At 35.3% G+C, this 15,373-nt stretch overlaps 1 long non-coding RNA gene across 1 annotated transcript in view; it reads left to right on the forward strand.

Moving 5' to 3' along the window:
- Positions 1 to 14,395, forward strand: part of LOC309586628 — a 66,678-nt gene extending 52,283 nt beyond the window's left edge. Inside the window, exons 3-4 of the long non-coding RNA XR_014227396.1 lie at positions 5,910 to 6,002; positions 12,780 to 14,395. This is a non-coding gene — a long non-coding RNA (uncharacterized lncRNA). The remainder of the gene's footprint in view (positions 1 to 5,909; positions 6,003 to 12,779) is intronic.
- The last annotated feature ends 978 nt before the right edge of the window (positions 14,396 to 15,373 follow it).

Raw genomic sequence — 15,373 nt, forward strand, 5'->3', positions numbered from 1 at the left:
TATCATCTCTGTCCCTTTGGGTATTAACGAAGGACCAAAGTGCTGTTCATCGCGTATTGCACGGGGCTATTTTTCCCCCCCCCTCCCTCTCTTAGCGTTAAAACGCGAGTTTCCTTCCTGAACTAGAGGGGGGGAAACATAATCCGAGGCCATTTGAATCGTGCCAGCTATTTGTAGGTGTTTTTCCTCTCCTCCCACACACCCCAAAACCGAGTAAATACCCTCCCCATAGATAGCCTAGCCTAATACTGTGATCAGAGCTGGCCATTCACCTCCTCTTCTCCGCCTACAAAATTCTCTGTCTCTGTCACCCGGGTCGCTATTTGTCATTGGCTTAGCTATTTTTTGGTGGCTGTTTCTATGTCATTTCTCGGTGGCCAGCAGCTCTCGGTCTCTCGTAGCTGTATAAGCGCGATCGGGCTTATTGTGATAGGCGCCGAAATCGCGCTCGCAAGTCTATCTGCGGAGCGATTCCCCCCCCCCCCCCCCCCCCCCCCCCCGCCGCGCACACACACACACACACACACAATATGTGACACGGTGCCTTTTCCTCCACGACGCCGTTTAACCCTCTCGGGGCCGGGTTTGGCGTGGGCGCTGGCGTTTGGGAGTCGCGCACAGGCACACACAGGGACACGCAAGACATCTTCTCGCCGCGGCGGTGCTTCGGTGGGAGCGCGGGCGGGGATAACACCGGGTAGGGAGCTCCATAGCAGCGCGGTGAGCTCAGGCGCTGGCAGGCCAGCGGGCTCCTTCCCAGCTACAATTTCTAGCGTTACTTTTTATTCCTCTTCCTACTTCCCTCTTCACTTTCGGCCGCCCGACCTTTTTTTTTTTGTGTGTGTTGTGGGTTTGGGTTTTTTTATATTTTTTTTTCCGGCGGCAGGAAGGCGTATGGATATTTTCCCCGATGCCGTGTGATCGGCGGGCGCTCGGGGCTGCCGTCGAGCTGGCGGGGCGCGCAGGATGCGCAGCGAAGGCGGCAGCATCGGGCCCCCGTTAAGGCGCCCGTTCAGCAGAGACTGGACCGGCTGCTGCCCCCCCTGGTTGCCTGCGGGGACGCGGTGCTGGGGCCGGGAGGTTGGACCGGGTCACAGCCTTTCCCCGCTCCTCTCCCCCCTCCACCCCCCCCCCCATCACCCCCCCCCCGCACATCCCTCCGCAGCGTTCAAAGCCAGAACCGGCCGCTTTGCGCTTAGCACCCTCGCCACCGAAAATAACGAGTTAACCGAAGAACGTAGGAGGGACGTAGAGAAGAGTTGGGGTGCAGAAGTGCTGTACAAAAGATTTTCTGTGTACATGGCTGAGAGCGTGTAGTCTTAAAGTGAAATGCAAAACTTAGCGTTTCCAGCATGGCAACTGGATTGTGATTCAAGGTATTTTCTGTGTAACGCAGAAATACAATAGTTGAAGGAGGTTTTTCTGCCTTGAATCCTTAGTTTCCCTGGATTCTTTTAATCCAGTACACAAATTACACTTTTTCAGTCCTTTTTTATTGGGAATAGCTGCTTCGTTTGTCTCCGCTATTTATACCTTTATGCTCTGATAGCTAGAAAATTCAGTTTAATCTCTGAAATTGCGATACTAGTAAGATCCTATTGAAATTTAGCACTTATTTCTTTAGATTCACATCGTTACTTTCAGAGTGTTTTCAGAAACGTTTTTAACAGTTAGTATGGGAATGTGCACAAAGCTGTTTCATTGTAGCTGTGTATACTTCGAAATATCAGGATTTGAAGAGATTTACACTATTCAACAGTGGAAGTGCACTCACAGACACTGACTTTCACTTTCAAGGAGATAACTGTCCTGACTCATAGCTAATTTAGAAAATAAAATTCTATAATTCAGTATTGTACAGGTGCGTATGCATTTTTTTCCCCACTATTCAACAGTCATGTTCAATAGCATGCAATTTATACCTGTTTTTCATGTTAATTGAAATCTGTGCTTAGCACATATTTGACTACATAAAACAACTGTTCTTTTCTGCTTTTTTATTTCTCAGCTGCACCATTCCCATATTTTACAATTACATAAAGGTGGGTGTGGCTAAAATGAAAGCAGTAAGCAATCTAATATCAATATATAGTGTATGTTAAGTAGGTTTTCCTTTCTTATATTTGATGTACTCCTTATTTTAAGATATTTGGGGGGAAAAAAAATCATGTAGCTTAAATAGATCCTTGTAGAACTGCTTGCATTTTTCACCTTAGTTAAAATGTCAAACATTAACTGGGATTACTTGGCCCTGGAAAAGTTACATTCGGGGAAAATATCAAATGAAGTTAAAGATCTAAACATATATACTTATATTGATAAATGAAAGTTAAAGTTCTATGCTTAATGGAATATTGCTTAGGTATACCACGTAGCATATGGTGTGGTGTTTTTTTTTTTTTTTTATTTGTTTCTTTTCAGTCTAATCCTTTATCTTGATTCTTAGGAAAAAACATCCAAATAAGCTCCACTTGGGGTTTTTTTTTCCTGGTTTTTTTTGGTTTTTTTTTTAAGCCCACTAAGTTGTACTGAAAGTTTCCAAGAGGCACCCTTTCATTTTATAGATATAAGTCTACTGAAGCTTGGAGTAACTCTGAGATTTTTAATTTTCAGAAATAACAGTAATCTGAAAGTGTGACTACATAACTATGTGACTTTTTCATGTGTTAGGGTAGTATTACATAGGAAGCTTAGTGTAGTAACATTTTAAAGGCAGGCTATATATACGATAACAAGGTGTCATGGGGGTTTTTTCTGTTTTGTTTTTTTGCTTTGCTTCTGGAATTCTGAACTTCTTACTATTCCACCCAAAATGTAATGTCATGGAAGGAATTTTGCTGCTAAATTGTAGTCTTTATTTCCTTAATTATCCTTATGACTAATAAGTCAGATTCTGTAGTGAAGCACAACTGGAACTGCATACACACTACCTGTCTATGTACACCCTGCCTGTGAACACTGTAGGGAAGGTGCACATCTCATCCATCCTGAATGTCAAAAGCCATCATAACAGGTGTATCAATGCTTTTCTGTAACACTTTTACATATGTGCAAGCACACGACCTTTCTTTACATAAAAAGTAGCCACGTAACAGTTAGCATTTCTTTTATAGGACCTTACTGTTTTTTGTTATTTGCACTGGGAAGCAATTAACTACTGAATATATAAGGGAGAACTGAAAAGCTTATCACTGTATTCTACAAATATGCTGCAGGTATTCTGTTTTGTAGATACAGTCATCCACCCACACCCAAAGGCCCATTGCAAGTCATTCCAGTAATTTACATTCATTACAAACTGTCAAAGGTAGAGTGCATCTTGGACAGTTTTGACTGTCTGTGAAAGAAATAGGGAATGAAATTGTAGGCTTTTGTGTACAAACAGAAAATTATTTTTATGATAAAGTTTTTAAAACTAGAAAACTGTATGTACACCAGTAAGTGTTCTCAGCAGATTTTTTTTTTTTAACATATATGTATTATTACAAGTTCTAAACACTTAACATCTAACACTGGAACCTGATCTCCAAAACTATGATCTTTTCTATTAGTAATACTTGGAAAATTTTGTTTGAACAGGCTGCCCAAATTACTCTTGTGACTCTTCTCACAGCCATCTTTTTTTTAATAGAACTAGTAATGTATTTTAACAATTTTTTTTTTCTATCTTTATGCCCCACAAATACGAAGGGGACATCAGACAGTGGAGATGTGTAGCTACAGCTTTTCGGTAACTTTTTTTACTCAGTGAAAATGTTGCTTTGCAATTTTATTTTTGTTTTGTGCATTATTGGCAGGAGTTACATGGAATTTTTAGGTAACTGATGTGTTAATACATAACAAGCTAGATAAGTTAGGTTTCAAAAGGAATCTCTTTCTTGAAAAATATCTCAATTTTGGATACTGGACAATTTCAGAAGTGGTTAGAATGAGCTAGGTATAAAAATTTCTGCCTATGTTTAATAGGGTGTAAGACAATGTCCATACTGATTTATTTTTTTTTTTTAACCCTTTATTGTAAGTTTTTAAAACAGTCTAATAAAGAAACTTCGGGCTATATCTATTCCCTAGACAGCTGATCGTACCACAATTGATTTTGATGTTAGCTTCGTATGTTGTTGTGTGAGAACTCCAGCAGGCTTGCATGAATATTAGAGGAGGGCAGCAGAACTTGAGCTCTAGTGCAGCTAACACTTAAAGTTTGGCAATTCTTTACTTTAATATTTGCATCTAATAATATCTTAGTGTTTTATAAAAAAAAATAGGTTCTCTTTACAGAGAATACTGAGTTTTATAACTTTATATAATTCTAAACACTTTTCCATATCTCGGTAATGAACAGTTGCTAGTGAAGTCATCCTTATACACACACACACACACACACATATTTATTACCACATACACACAGCAGTAGAAAATGTAAATTATGTACATTTAGCGTTTATTTTGTTAGAAGTTTCCTGAGATGTCTTCTAAAACTGAAGACGATATTGTTATATTGCTCAAAACTGGAAAATAGCAGTGACTTTCAGTGATCGTTATTAATGTCTAAAGGAAACCACTGTTAGAAATAGGACCCCCCCACCCCGTGACTATTTAGTTTGTTTTCAGGCACTGCAATGAGTGTATCCACAGTAAATAGATTATTAATAAACTTTTCAACATTGATTCTAGTTGCAACTAATTATTTTATTTAGTATGAACTAAAATTCACTTGAAGATTTGCTCTGAGAAAAAGATAATTACACATCGAGTAGGGCTTAAGCTTGTATTTTCATTTTAAATGTTTTTATGTAAGTCTGGTTTCAGTATTATCTTTAAGTATGTTAAATCTCAATATAAGCATGGGGGGGAGGATTTTCAGAAGAAATTTTGTGTTTCTGGTTTAAGAACAGAAACTTTTTTTAAAAAAGGTGAAATAGAAGATGTGTGGAATACATGAAAATAAAGACAAATTTATTTTTCTTGTTAAAGCAGGGTGCATATTATAGTTCTATAGCTGTGAGGGGGGTTTTAGTATTTTCTGGAATACACTTAAAGAATAAAGAACAAATTTATGGAAATATTTGTAAGCAGGTGACCTGATCTAGGCATCTGCTACTCGTTTATTAGGCATAGGATGTATCTTGTCATGGTATCTACAGTGAAAAAGTCAAAATAAAGTCAAAATAAATTTAAGAATTTGGCTGTGTGAATGCATTCTTTCCTCCAGTAGATATTTGACTCTAGTTACTACCTCTATCAAGTTATACTTTGTCCTTACCTGATCATGGCTAATTACTCTCATAGCTTTTTTTTTTTAAGTTTTAAAATTTTATTTCATCTCTCACAATGTATTATATGACTGTAGTATTTGCATTATATATTTTAAAGTGGCTAATATTTGTAGGCTACTTTTTAATAAAAGCAATAATGGTACTGCCTTGAAGAAGAAAAAAAATTAAACTCCTTAAAGAAAAACACCAGAAGTTAAATACTTAACAGTCAATAGCATATTTTAGGAATTATGACAGTAGTAATCACACATCCATTAAGTAGTTTATACTTATCTGTTTGCTTGTTTGAGTGTGGAGGGAGAGATGGGGGGGGGGGGGTAACAGCCCCCCTGCCCCCCATTTTTTTTTTTTCTTCTTCCTCTTACTTTCATCTTAAAATGCTGCAGGAAGAATGAAAGCAGAAACATGCTAATCTTATTTGTTTCAGGAGGCTTCTGATAATAGAGAGGCATATCACAGGTGTTCCTAATCAAGTCAGTTTGGTTAAAAAAAAATAAGTATTTTTAAAATTAGGATTTCCTGTAACATAGACAATGCGAGGGTCAAGCCGATGACCTACATCCATGTTTGGGGATCAACCATGAAACTGTGGGTGTTGGAAATATGTTATAATACATGACATTTTTATTGCAGGTTTCGACCTTTCAATAGAGAGCTGATTTTGGAGAACGGCTTACTCCTGTGATTGAAAAACTCTCTCTGGAAGGTTGATGGAGCATAAGCATGGTATATATTATATTACTATTTCTCTTATTACATATGTTCTTTATTTTAAAAAATGTATACAGTAGTACAACTTACTAATATTATTCCAAATAGGCTAGTTCTGCTGGGTTTGTTCAAGATTTTTTTTATTTGTTAAAATAATTCTTCTTTACACTCCTTCTGTAAAATTATAAAAGACTAAGTAGTAGTATTCGCACAAGGTGTGCTCAGAAGGAAATGAAGTGGCCAAAAATATGTATAAAAAGCTGAGTTTGCAACAGCCTTGATCATTGGAGTTATATAAATTCTCTATATAGTATTGTTCTCATATTCTTGTCTTGGGAATTACACCAACTGAAATGTTGCTAATCCAAAACCAAAGTATGGATGATATAGTGTTTATTTTTAAGTAACTTTATTTTTTTGCTGGGAGGGTGTGTTAAAGAATAGAATAGAGAGCTAGCTGAGTGCATTTCAAAGTACTGTACAAAATTTGTTTTTAAAGGCATTAATAAACTAGCTACCTGACAAGCAAAGAAGCAGAAAACAGGAAAAAATGGTCTTCAGAGCCCTCCACCTGTATCAGAATAGTCAAAAACATTATTTATTTTATCAATTTGTCAGTAGATACATGCTATATAGTAAAACAGTGAACATTTAAGAATAATTAATATGGACTATGCTACACTCATATTGCAAGTCCTGCTTTGCACTAAAAGTACCAATTTGGCTGAAACTGAGAAATCCATTCAGAGTAATCATAACCTATCTGCTTGTATATGAATAATCTTAACTAACCATTTACATAAACAATTCAAATTAAAGTAGTAACTGCTCTTGGATTGAGTAAATTTGTTTAAATACTAAATGGAGTAGTAAAAACTGTAAGACTTTATCTTCAGCAAGCTATATTACAGTACAACAAATTTTATGAACATGTTGTGACTTTAGCAATTCCAGCTTTCAGCTGGAATCCAATTTTTATCCTTAATCAAATCTGTCTGTCTTCAAGAGCACATTTTTTTTGTAGGAAGTAATTGTACCATAAAATAAGAGAAGTTTTAAAAAACAAAATTTTAGATTATCCCAGTAACTGCTAATTTATAGCAAGAAAATCCAGTGAGGTGTAAATTTCATATTTCCTCACTGCTGTAACTAGTGGCTAGTGTAACTGAAGATTTGCTGGCTTTTACCAGTAATACACCTCCTGTTATAGAAGTATTTGAGGCAGACATGTTCTGAATATATTTTTCATATAATACTATGATTTTAGGGTAGTTAAGACCTCCTGTGGAAAATTATTAGTTGAGAAACAAAACTTTGAATACAGAAAGTATAGGAAGTGAAACATAGCTTTTATATAAGCTTTGCAGTTTGTGATTAGTGAGTAGGTAATTCTTTAATTTTTAATCTTTTCTTTCTTTCTGTGATTAAAAATCACAGTAAAAGTATTTTTATTAATGCTGTAGCAGTGTTTGGGTAACATGCCTAATATGCTCCCAAATAAATAAATATTTCACAGTCTGTCCAGAAATTCTGCTCTGAATGTACTGCATTTCTGGGTTTTTTTGTTTCTTTTTTTTTTTTTTTCTTTTCTAGTTCTCATAGGAATATGAGGATTTCACAGAACACTTCTTTGAATTTGTTCATTGTTTTTCTTTTTTTTTTCTCTGTACAAAAGCAATTACATTCTTGTTAATGAAAATCAGGATTATATTGCAAGGCAAAGGTATCTAAGGCTCCCTTGTGACATATTTAAAAGGTGAAAGTTTGATGGAGTGTTCCTTGGTCTGACACAAGTTCAAAGTATTTCTCATAGATTCTTATTCAGCAAAAAAATATGGTTTCTGGTTCACAACTGTAAATCAAAGGGATTTTAAATTTAGGGCCTAATCCTGCAAACTTTTAAATACACAAGTAGTCCTAATGACTCACTACCATGAATAAGGATTTGCAGAATCATGCTCTCATTAGATGCAAACTTTATTTCCTTTAATGAATAAAAGATATTAAAGTATTTCGAACTTTGAGACAAGTCTATATAAATTTTATAAAGTCCAAAGAGAAGAGTTCTGCAGTAATGCAGTAATTGAGTCTTACACATTTACAAGCTCAAATATCTTTCAGGAGTTCTGCAGTTGTCAGTTATCATTAGAATCCACTTTCTAAGTGTTGATTGGCTCTAGAACATTTTAATGCTGAAATTTGGCCCTTTTTTTTTTTTTTAATGGAACTGTTTTATATTTGGTAGTCAGCATGGCTGTTTCATGACCCAAAGTGTAGGTGAAACTTTCAAGAGAGATGGGGGGGGGGGGGGGGGATGGATGTTTTATTTTCTTACTCTTAGCCTCTGCTATTGCAGTTCTTCTTTAGCAAAACTACCATTTCTTTTGTTGGAAGTTGAGCTTGAAATAAGGGCTGCAGTGCTGGCCCCTTAAAAAATTGTTGGTGTGGCTATTGCAAATTGTACGCTTGACTTCGTAAACTGTTTTGCAATATCTAATTGTAATGAGGCTGAAAAGATAAAAATGTACAGACTTCTTTGCTAAAGTGTTTCTCATGTAACTTTTCATGGCCGCTTTTACTATTCGTACTATAGGTATACACTTGAGGCTCTACAGACCTTCTTGACTGAATCATAATTTGAAAGCTGACAATGCATATTTATTGCTCATCTAAAAGAACTGTTGCAGATTACTTTGTCAGCTCATCTATGCTTTCTTTAAGGACTTCTCTTGCTTTTCAAAGGCAACTTAAATAATTTTCCTGAAAGAGATACGTAGCTATAAATGCAACCCATGTCTAGTTATTACAACACATGTAAAATCAGCCATTGTTTGAAACCCTGTGCTATCTTAGGCATGGCTGTTTTAAGTTTTGAAATCTGAAACAACTGAATTTTCTGGATTTTGTTAGTTTAAACTAGATCCAGCCCTAACATTATTTTAGAATTGAGTTTTGTATACTATTAGATTTAAGTAGACATTAACTTCTATTATTAGATTAGGCATTTAATGAAACATGTATATAGGAAGGATTTAAGACTGGTATACTTACACCTCATTTTTCCTTGTCTGTTGATAAAATGGTCTTGCAAGGCAAGAGGAAAAGAAAAACAAATGACATACAAATTCTTTAGGAAAAATAGTTAAAACATGCTAATTGAGATATTTAAAGGCTTATTCTTCTCACTCAAATGCAAATATATGAAAGTAAGGTATTGCCCCTTCTTTATTATTTTTACTTTTATGTATTTATTTATTTATTTCAACAAAAACCTAAGTAGTAATTTATGTAAACCTGTATATTTAAGCTGTGGGTGGGGGAAAGAGAAATGTAATCAGAGTTCTTAAATGTTCAACTACTGTATTGATGGCTCATTAACCCACCTTGTTTTAGACTGCCGTTCACACACTGACATAAAAAAGGGCATGTATGAAGATGCAATTGCTAATTGAGTAGTGTGTTTGAATAAACTACTGTTTCTAGCTTTGTTCATTTTGAATTTATTTTAAATACATGGATATTCACAGTACATTTTTTTTCTAAGTTTGTTGGGGGCAGGATTTTTTTTTTTTCAGAGCACAAGTTTTCCCTGTTACATTATTCTAAATTTTTACAGCAATATTTTGAGAAAATTGGTGCTTTTTAGCAGAATATACTACTAAGACAATCTATTCAAAGCGAGAAATCAGCAATATCTGTTTTTTTAATTTGTGCAGTACTTAAATCTTAGTAATGCGCAAATGTCTCTGAAATATTTACACCTTTCAGTTAACCCACTAAATTTTAAGAGCTTGCTTTTTACTTCCTATGAGTGTCCTCTGGGTTTTTTTGTTTTGTGGGTTTTGTCGGGTTTTTTTAAGCCTTCAGACCAAAGATTTTCATTATTTTATCCCTCCACTTCATAGTTGATATGAAGAGTGATTTTTTTTTTTTTTAATCCCCCCCTCTCCCCACAGAAGAAAGTGGATTTAAGTATTAATATGAAAGTTAACATAAACATTTTGAAAGTATTGTAATTATGAACATGATTATGATCTTCCCAACTTTAACTGATGGTTTCCTACTTGAAAATAGATAGAGCATAATACAAGTAATTTTTAGACTTAGACAGGACTTCCAGTGGATCTGATAAATCAAAACATTTGCTTTACAATTTCTGTATTCTTTTGGAGCAAAATTTTTCTCTTGGTAGAATGGGTGGATACTGTGGTCTTAAGTGTGTTATCACTTTAGTAATTCTGAAAACACTTTTCTTCCTCCTGTTACAAGCTAGTCCATATTTTAGTCAAGATTAAGAATTAGAAAAGTAGGATGCTCCATCTGTTGTGAAACGTTGTAGTGGCTCTTATGAGAAAGTCTATCTCTAAATCAAAACGTATATTCAAAAGTCTATTGCAGAACAGAGTTCTCTGTTGATACTGTCAGGCTTATGTCAGTATCTTGCACAGGCAAAAAAACTCCTTATCAAAAAGAATGGTTATGTACTGGTTACCCTGTCACCATGCTCCCCAAAACCAGAAGATTTTTTCCAGGTTGTCAGGAGAAAGGAGAATGATGCTTTTAATGCCAAGCACAGGAGTTACACAAGCAGCAGTCAAATGTGTATTTTTCTTCATCTGTTTCATCACCTAACTCTAACAATATGTTTCCGTTCTCAGGCAGAGTGAGTATTAGTTAGGGATTGTAGTTCTATATGACCAGAGTATTTTTTTAAACAAAGGGTCATATGCGCATCTTTAATGCTATGTGTGTGGAAGTCCATAGCTTGTATGATACGCAAGTGTTACTAATATGTTCTCCATACTTCTTTAAGTGCTAAATTCATGGCCTCTCTAATCAATTCAAGAGTAGATAAAATATGGCTTGAAATAAACTGACAGGAAAATGCTTGCACTTTTCTTTCTGGAATTACCAGGTTTAAAATCTGGATCTTCATTTACATGGTGCCTGTTTTGCATCCAGGTTTAGAGTGTAACTAGGAGACTCTTGAATTAGCAGTGAGAGAATAATTCCTTCCAGGGTATTAGTACTGCTAGACTGTGTTCTGTTTTTACACCAGCAGCTCTTCAATTTTCATTAAGGTTTTGATCCCAGCTATGTCACTGTAATTACAGTGAATTTGGCTGTGAATACTGAGTGTTTGTTTCAGAAATTGGTATTTTTGTGAAACTGCATAAGAAACTAACAGAAATGTAAAATACAAGAATGTTCATAAGTTATGTCTTAAATTTATTGTCCTTGATTTCTTTTTTTTTTGCTATTTAGATACAGACTTCTTCCTTTATTTTTGGTGTGTAATACTTAATTTGTCAACCTCACAGTCTTCTGACCTGAAAATGATCATTCAACATGCTGTTCATTTTTTTTGTTTGTTTTATTTTTAGATTAATATAACTTATGTTGCTGACCCACTTTCCATTATGTAAAAACCTGAACAGAATTTGTCATTGAGGTAGGAATTCATGAAGGCTAACACTAGAGGGCAATTCAAAGCAGCAGCTTACCCCAGGACAGTTATGGGTGCCTGTGGCCCTGTGTTGAAAAAGAGGGAACCTATGGAGACTTTCCCAGGGTCTCCCCCAGGCAAAAGCTGGTCTTTGTGATTACTCTCCTAAATCGTTTATTTAACTCACTTTTCATATCTTTGAGTGCTCCACTGAATGAGGAGGAAGTTAAGCCAGTTCTTATGCTTTGCTGAATTAGAAGTTAAGAAACGTCTTCCACAGCGTCTTACCTCACTCACTCTTGCCACCCTCCAAAAGGCATAACTTACTCAGTGTGGTTTTTGTTTGTTTATTTCTAATTTGCTGTCATGTGCTACATTGAACCCTTTGCCTGAAAGATACAGGGGTTTGGGAGGTAAAGTAACATTGCATTGAAACTTAAATGCCTTTTGTTAAGTATCAAGGGAAATGGGATATATGGTGAGTAAAATATTCTTACAAATTTTTTTACAAAATACTGCAAAGTTATGCAAATTAATAAGACTATAAATAATCCATTTCATAAAAAAAAAATATCAAACCACACCACACACAGGATAAGGCATCAGACAGGTACTTTGTGTCCATAATTTTATCAAGGAAAATATATTATATTGAATGTAAAAAAAAAAAAATTAGTTGAAGTAAGATGATCAGGTGCTGTATATAATATTTAACTGAGGAGGAGAGATCATCTGTGTATATTGTGCACAATTTAATTTATGTAACAGTGCATTACATAATAAATTACAGTTTTCACAGTCGCAATGTTCATTATAGATTTACAGAACATCCTGAATGCTTGTAAATAATAACCTGTAATGCAAATGGTGATGTCACGGTTCTTGAAAAGCACTCAAGAATTCTTATTTTAGCAATGCAAATTCTCTCATTATATTGAAATGTATGCACGCAGTCATGTAAATGCTTGTGCCACAGTACAAATTTCAATACAAGGGCATTTTATGAGTGTGTTTATACCTGTCTCTCTATCTAATTTTATACACATATGTATCATATATTAGTATATATTTTATGTCTACTTGTATGTAAAAAAGCTAATCTAAGATTAAAATGTTATGATTGTTCCAACACCCTGTACCGGTTTTTCCAAGTAGTATTATCTTTGCATTCTTTTGCACAACTTACTATAAATGTCTAAAACTTATTCTTGCTTTAACTGCTCTCAAGTTTGTTTTTTTTTTTTTTTATAAAGAATACTTACTTACAATCACTCTGGCAGTGTCACAAATCAATAGAAATACCACAATGCATTGTTACAGTAAACATTTACACCTGTTTTCTGCAGGTCTGATCAGCAACTCCAGTGCAATTTGAAAATATGTAATCTGCTGGCAATGATGTGCCCAACCTTAATCGGTGCTGGAGCCTTTGGAAGAGGGATTGTGTCATCACACAGTATATAGTCCAACAATGACTGACCTTGATGAATCTGAAAGAAGAAAATAGTTTTCTCACTTCTTAATTTGTAAAACGCACAAAAGAAAAAAAAAAAAAAGGAACATGTGGAATTTAACCCACAGAACTTGTTAAGAGTCTCTGGGTTCTAGGGGAGGTTTTTTGTTTGGGGGGGGGGGGTATTGAGGAATTAGTTGATAATCATGTATGGTGATAAAGAGGTCTTAATCACACACATGAACTCTTGATTTTGAGAATGTGAATATTTATACCAAATCTAGCTGAATACTCAAGTGCTTAAACCAAGCATACATGTAAGCTTTTAAGGAACTGAATCCTTAGTCTTTTGCAGGTAAGACACTACCAATTTAAGAATAAGCATTTTCATGCCAACGTGACTCTTGTCTCCTCCTTTTTTTTTTTCTTTTTTTCTTTTACCAGCTTGATTTTTGGCCCTAAATCAAAGAGATGAGTTCTGTTGTTAAGTTAATACTAAGGCTGCCTTCAGAATTTTGTGTATTTGAGCAAAGCAAGAACAAATGTGTAAGTACCAGCAATGTGCAGACCAATATTGCAATATTGGTCTGTTCTGTCTTTAAGCAGGTGGTTTCATGTGGCAGGCTGGAAGAGAGACTCTCTTTCTTCCCAGCTTTTGACAAAAAGATGACGCATATGACTCAGAATTAGCAGGGGAAATCTGCCAGTTTGCATCAATTCCTTAACTTGTGGGCTGCTATTCACCACAAGGAAAATCAGTATACTCGCACCAGTGTTTCTTGAGAGATGAGGAGTAATCATTTCCTTCAGAAGGTGTAGGATGATTGGAGTAGGCCTTTCATATGTTACACTAGGCTTTTCCTATAATAAGATATTTTTCAATTGTATTAAATTTTTTCAGGAATTAAAAAAACAAATAATGTTCTTAAATGCTACATTTCATGTTTAAAATAGGAATCAGACATATTATAGCTTAATGCAGGGTAAAAGCAAAGGAATCTGCTTCCTTTTGAAAAAATAAAACTTCTATTTTGCTGGCACTGAAACTCAAAAACCATTGTAGATCTCCACGGTTGAAAGGTAAGTTGTTTTGATTTGGTTTTTTAACCTAATTCCACATATCTGAATCTCCAGTTCTAGCTTTTAAGTAAGTTAGTAGGACTGAAAACAAATTAAATATAGTAACTTTGAGGGCAGAAGCCATCTGTTTTGAAGGGGAAAATAATTACTTGAAGTAAGGAAGATCTGATTTTCAAAATGTCATGCTTTAGACCTGCTAAAAAAGATAATGCACAATTTAATGATAATTCCGATTCTTTCATATAGGTTTGGGTTATGATGGAGAGAGAATTCTTGCAGTACTGATATTTGCTCAAAGAATATACTGTCAACTAGCCTTTTATTAAAAAAGAAGTCAAATTCTAATTGTTCAGAGATTAATGTCTTCTTTTTGGTTTGTGAATATTTACTAGGCAGCTTGATAAGGCTGAAAATACAATTTTGATTTTTTTTTTTTTACTACTAGTGTGCTTTAGGTATTGGATTATAAATCTTTTTCTTAATATATTAACTTCTAGTTAATTCAGCATGGTTTTACTTTAAGCTTGTTAGTGAAATATTGAAAATCTAGCTTAATATAAAGCCATAAGAGGCACCCAGCATCCTTATCTTTTTTCTTTTTTTTTTTTTTTTTCTCTCAGTGGATAGAGTTCCTTTTATTTGGCAAAATTATTGTTGTTGTTTTGAAAAAGCATATCCTAAGTGAAGTTCATTTTCTAGCTGGAAGAATGAACTTCATTGCTTAGCAATCTGTGTCAGCCTTAGAAAGCACCATTTTATTTTGCGTTAGCTCAGTGCTGTGAGTAGTGGGTCTCACTGATGGGGAAGTGGGGAAACAGCCCATAAATATTTTTTAAAGGGAATATACGCATCTGTGTGTTAGCTGGTATCTCTTCTATGAATATTTCGTGGAAGGGTGGGGGGAAGATTAAAACAGCCTTCTGAGTTGCTGCTCCTGCATATTTCCTCAGCTACCACTGAATAAACAATAATCGAAGTAGATAATATGACTAGGAATCTGCACCCTAAAGGTGTTAAGGACACTTGAAACTTCTGTTGAAGTGACTAATTAAATCATGAAGTTGTAGAAATACAGTTAAGGATCGGAAAAGTTATAGCAATTACTAGGAGGTGTTCCTCTGCTGTTAACTAGTGGATTCCCTTAACAGTTGAGTTGATTTCTTCTAACAGTTCAGTCTCACCTTTCCTAAGTCATACAGTTGTCTGGCATTTTATAGAAGTCATGTAGGGATGATGTCAAGAAAAAGACAAATTTACTGTCTGAGCCAGAAGGCAGGCTTACAAAAAGCAACTTCTTCAGGACACGAAAAGCTCTTTGTTCTGTGGCCTTGGTCTTTTTGTGCTTTGACCCTTATTTTATAGCATTGTCACTCTGACCCTAAATCTTTGGAAGCAGACATGCAGCAA

Source organism: Platalea leucorodia (assembly GCF_965183815.1).
Source record: "Platalea leucorodia genome assembly, chromosome: 2".
Taxonomy (NCBI): Eukaryota; Metazoa; Chordata; class Aves; order Pelecaniformes; family Threskiornithidae; genus Platalea; species Platalea leucorodia.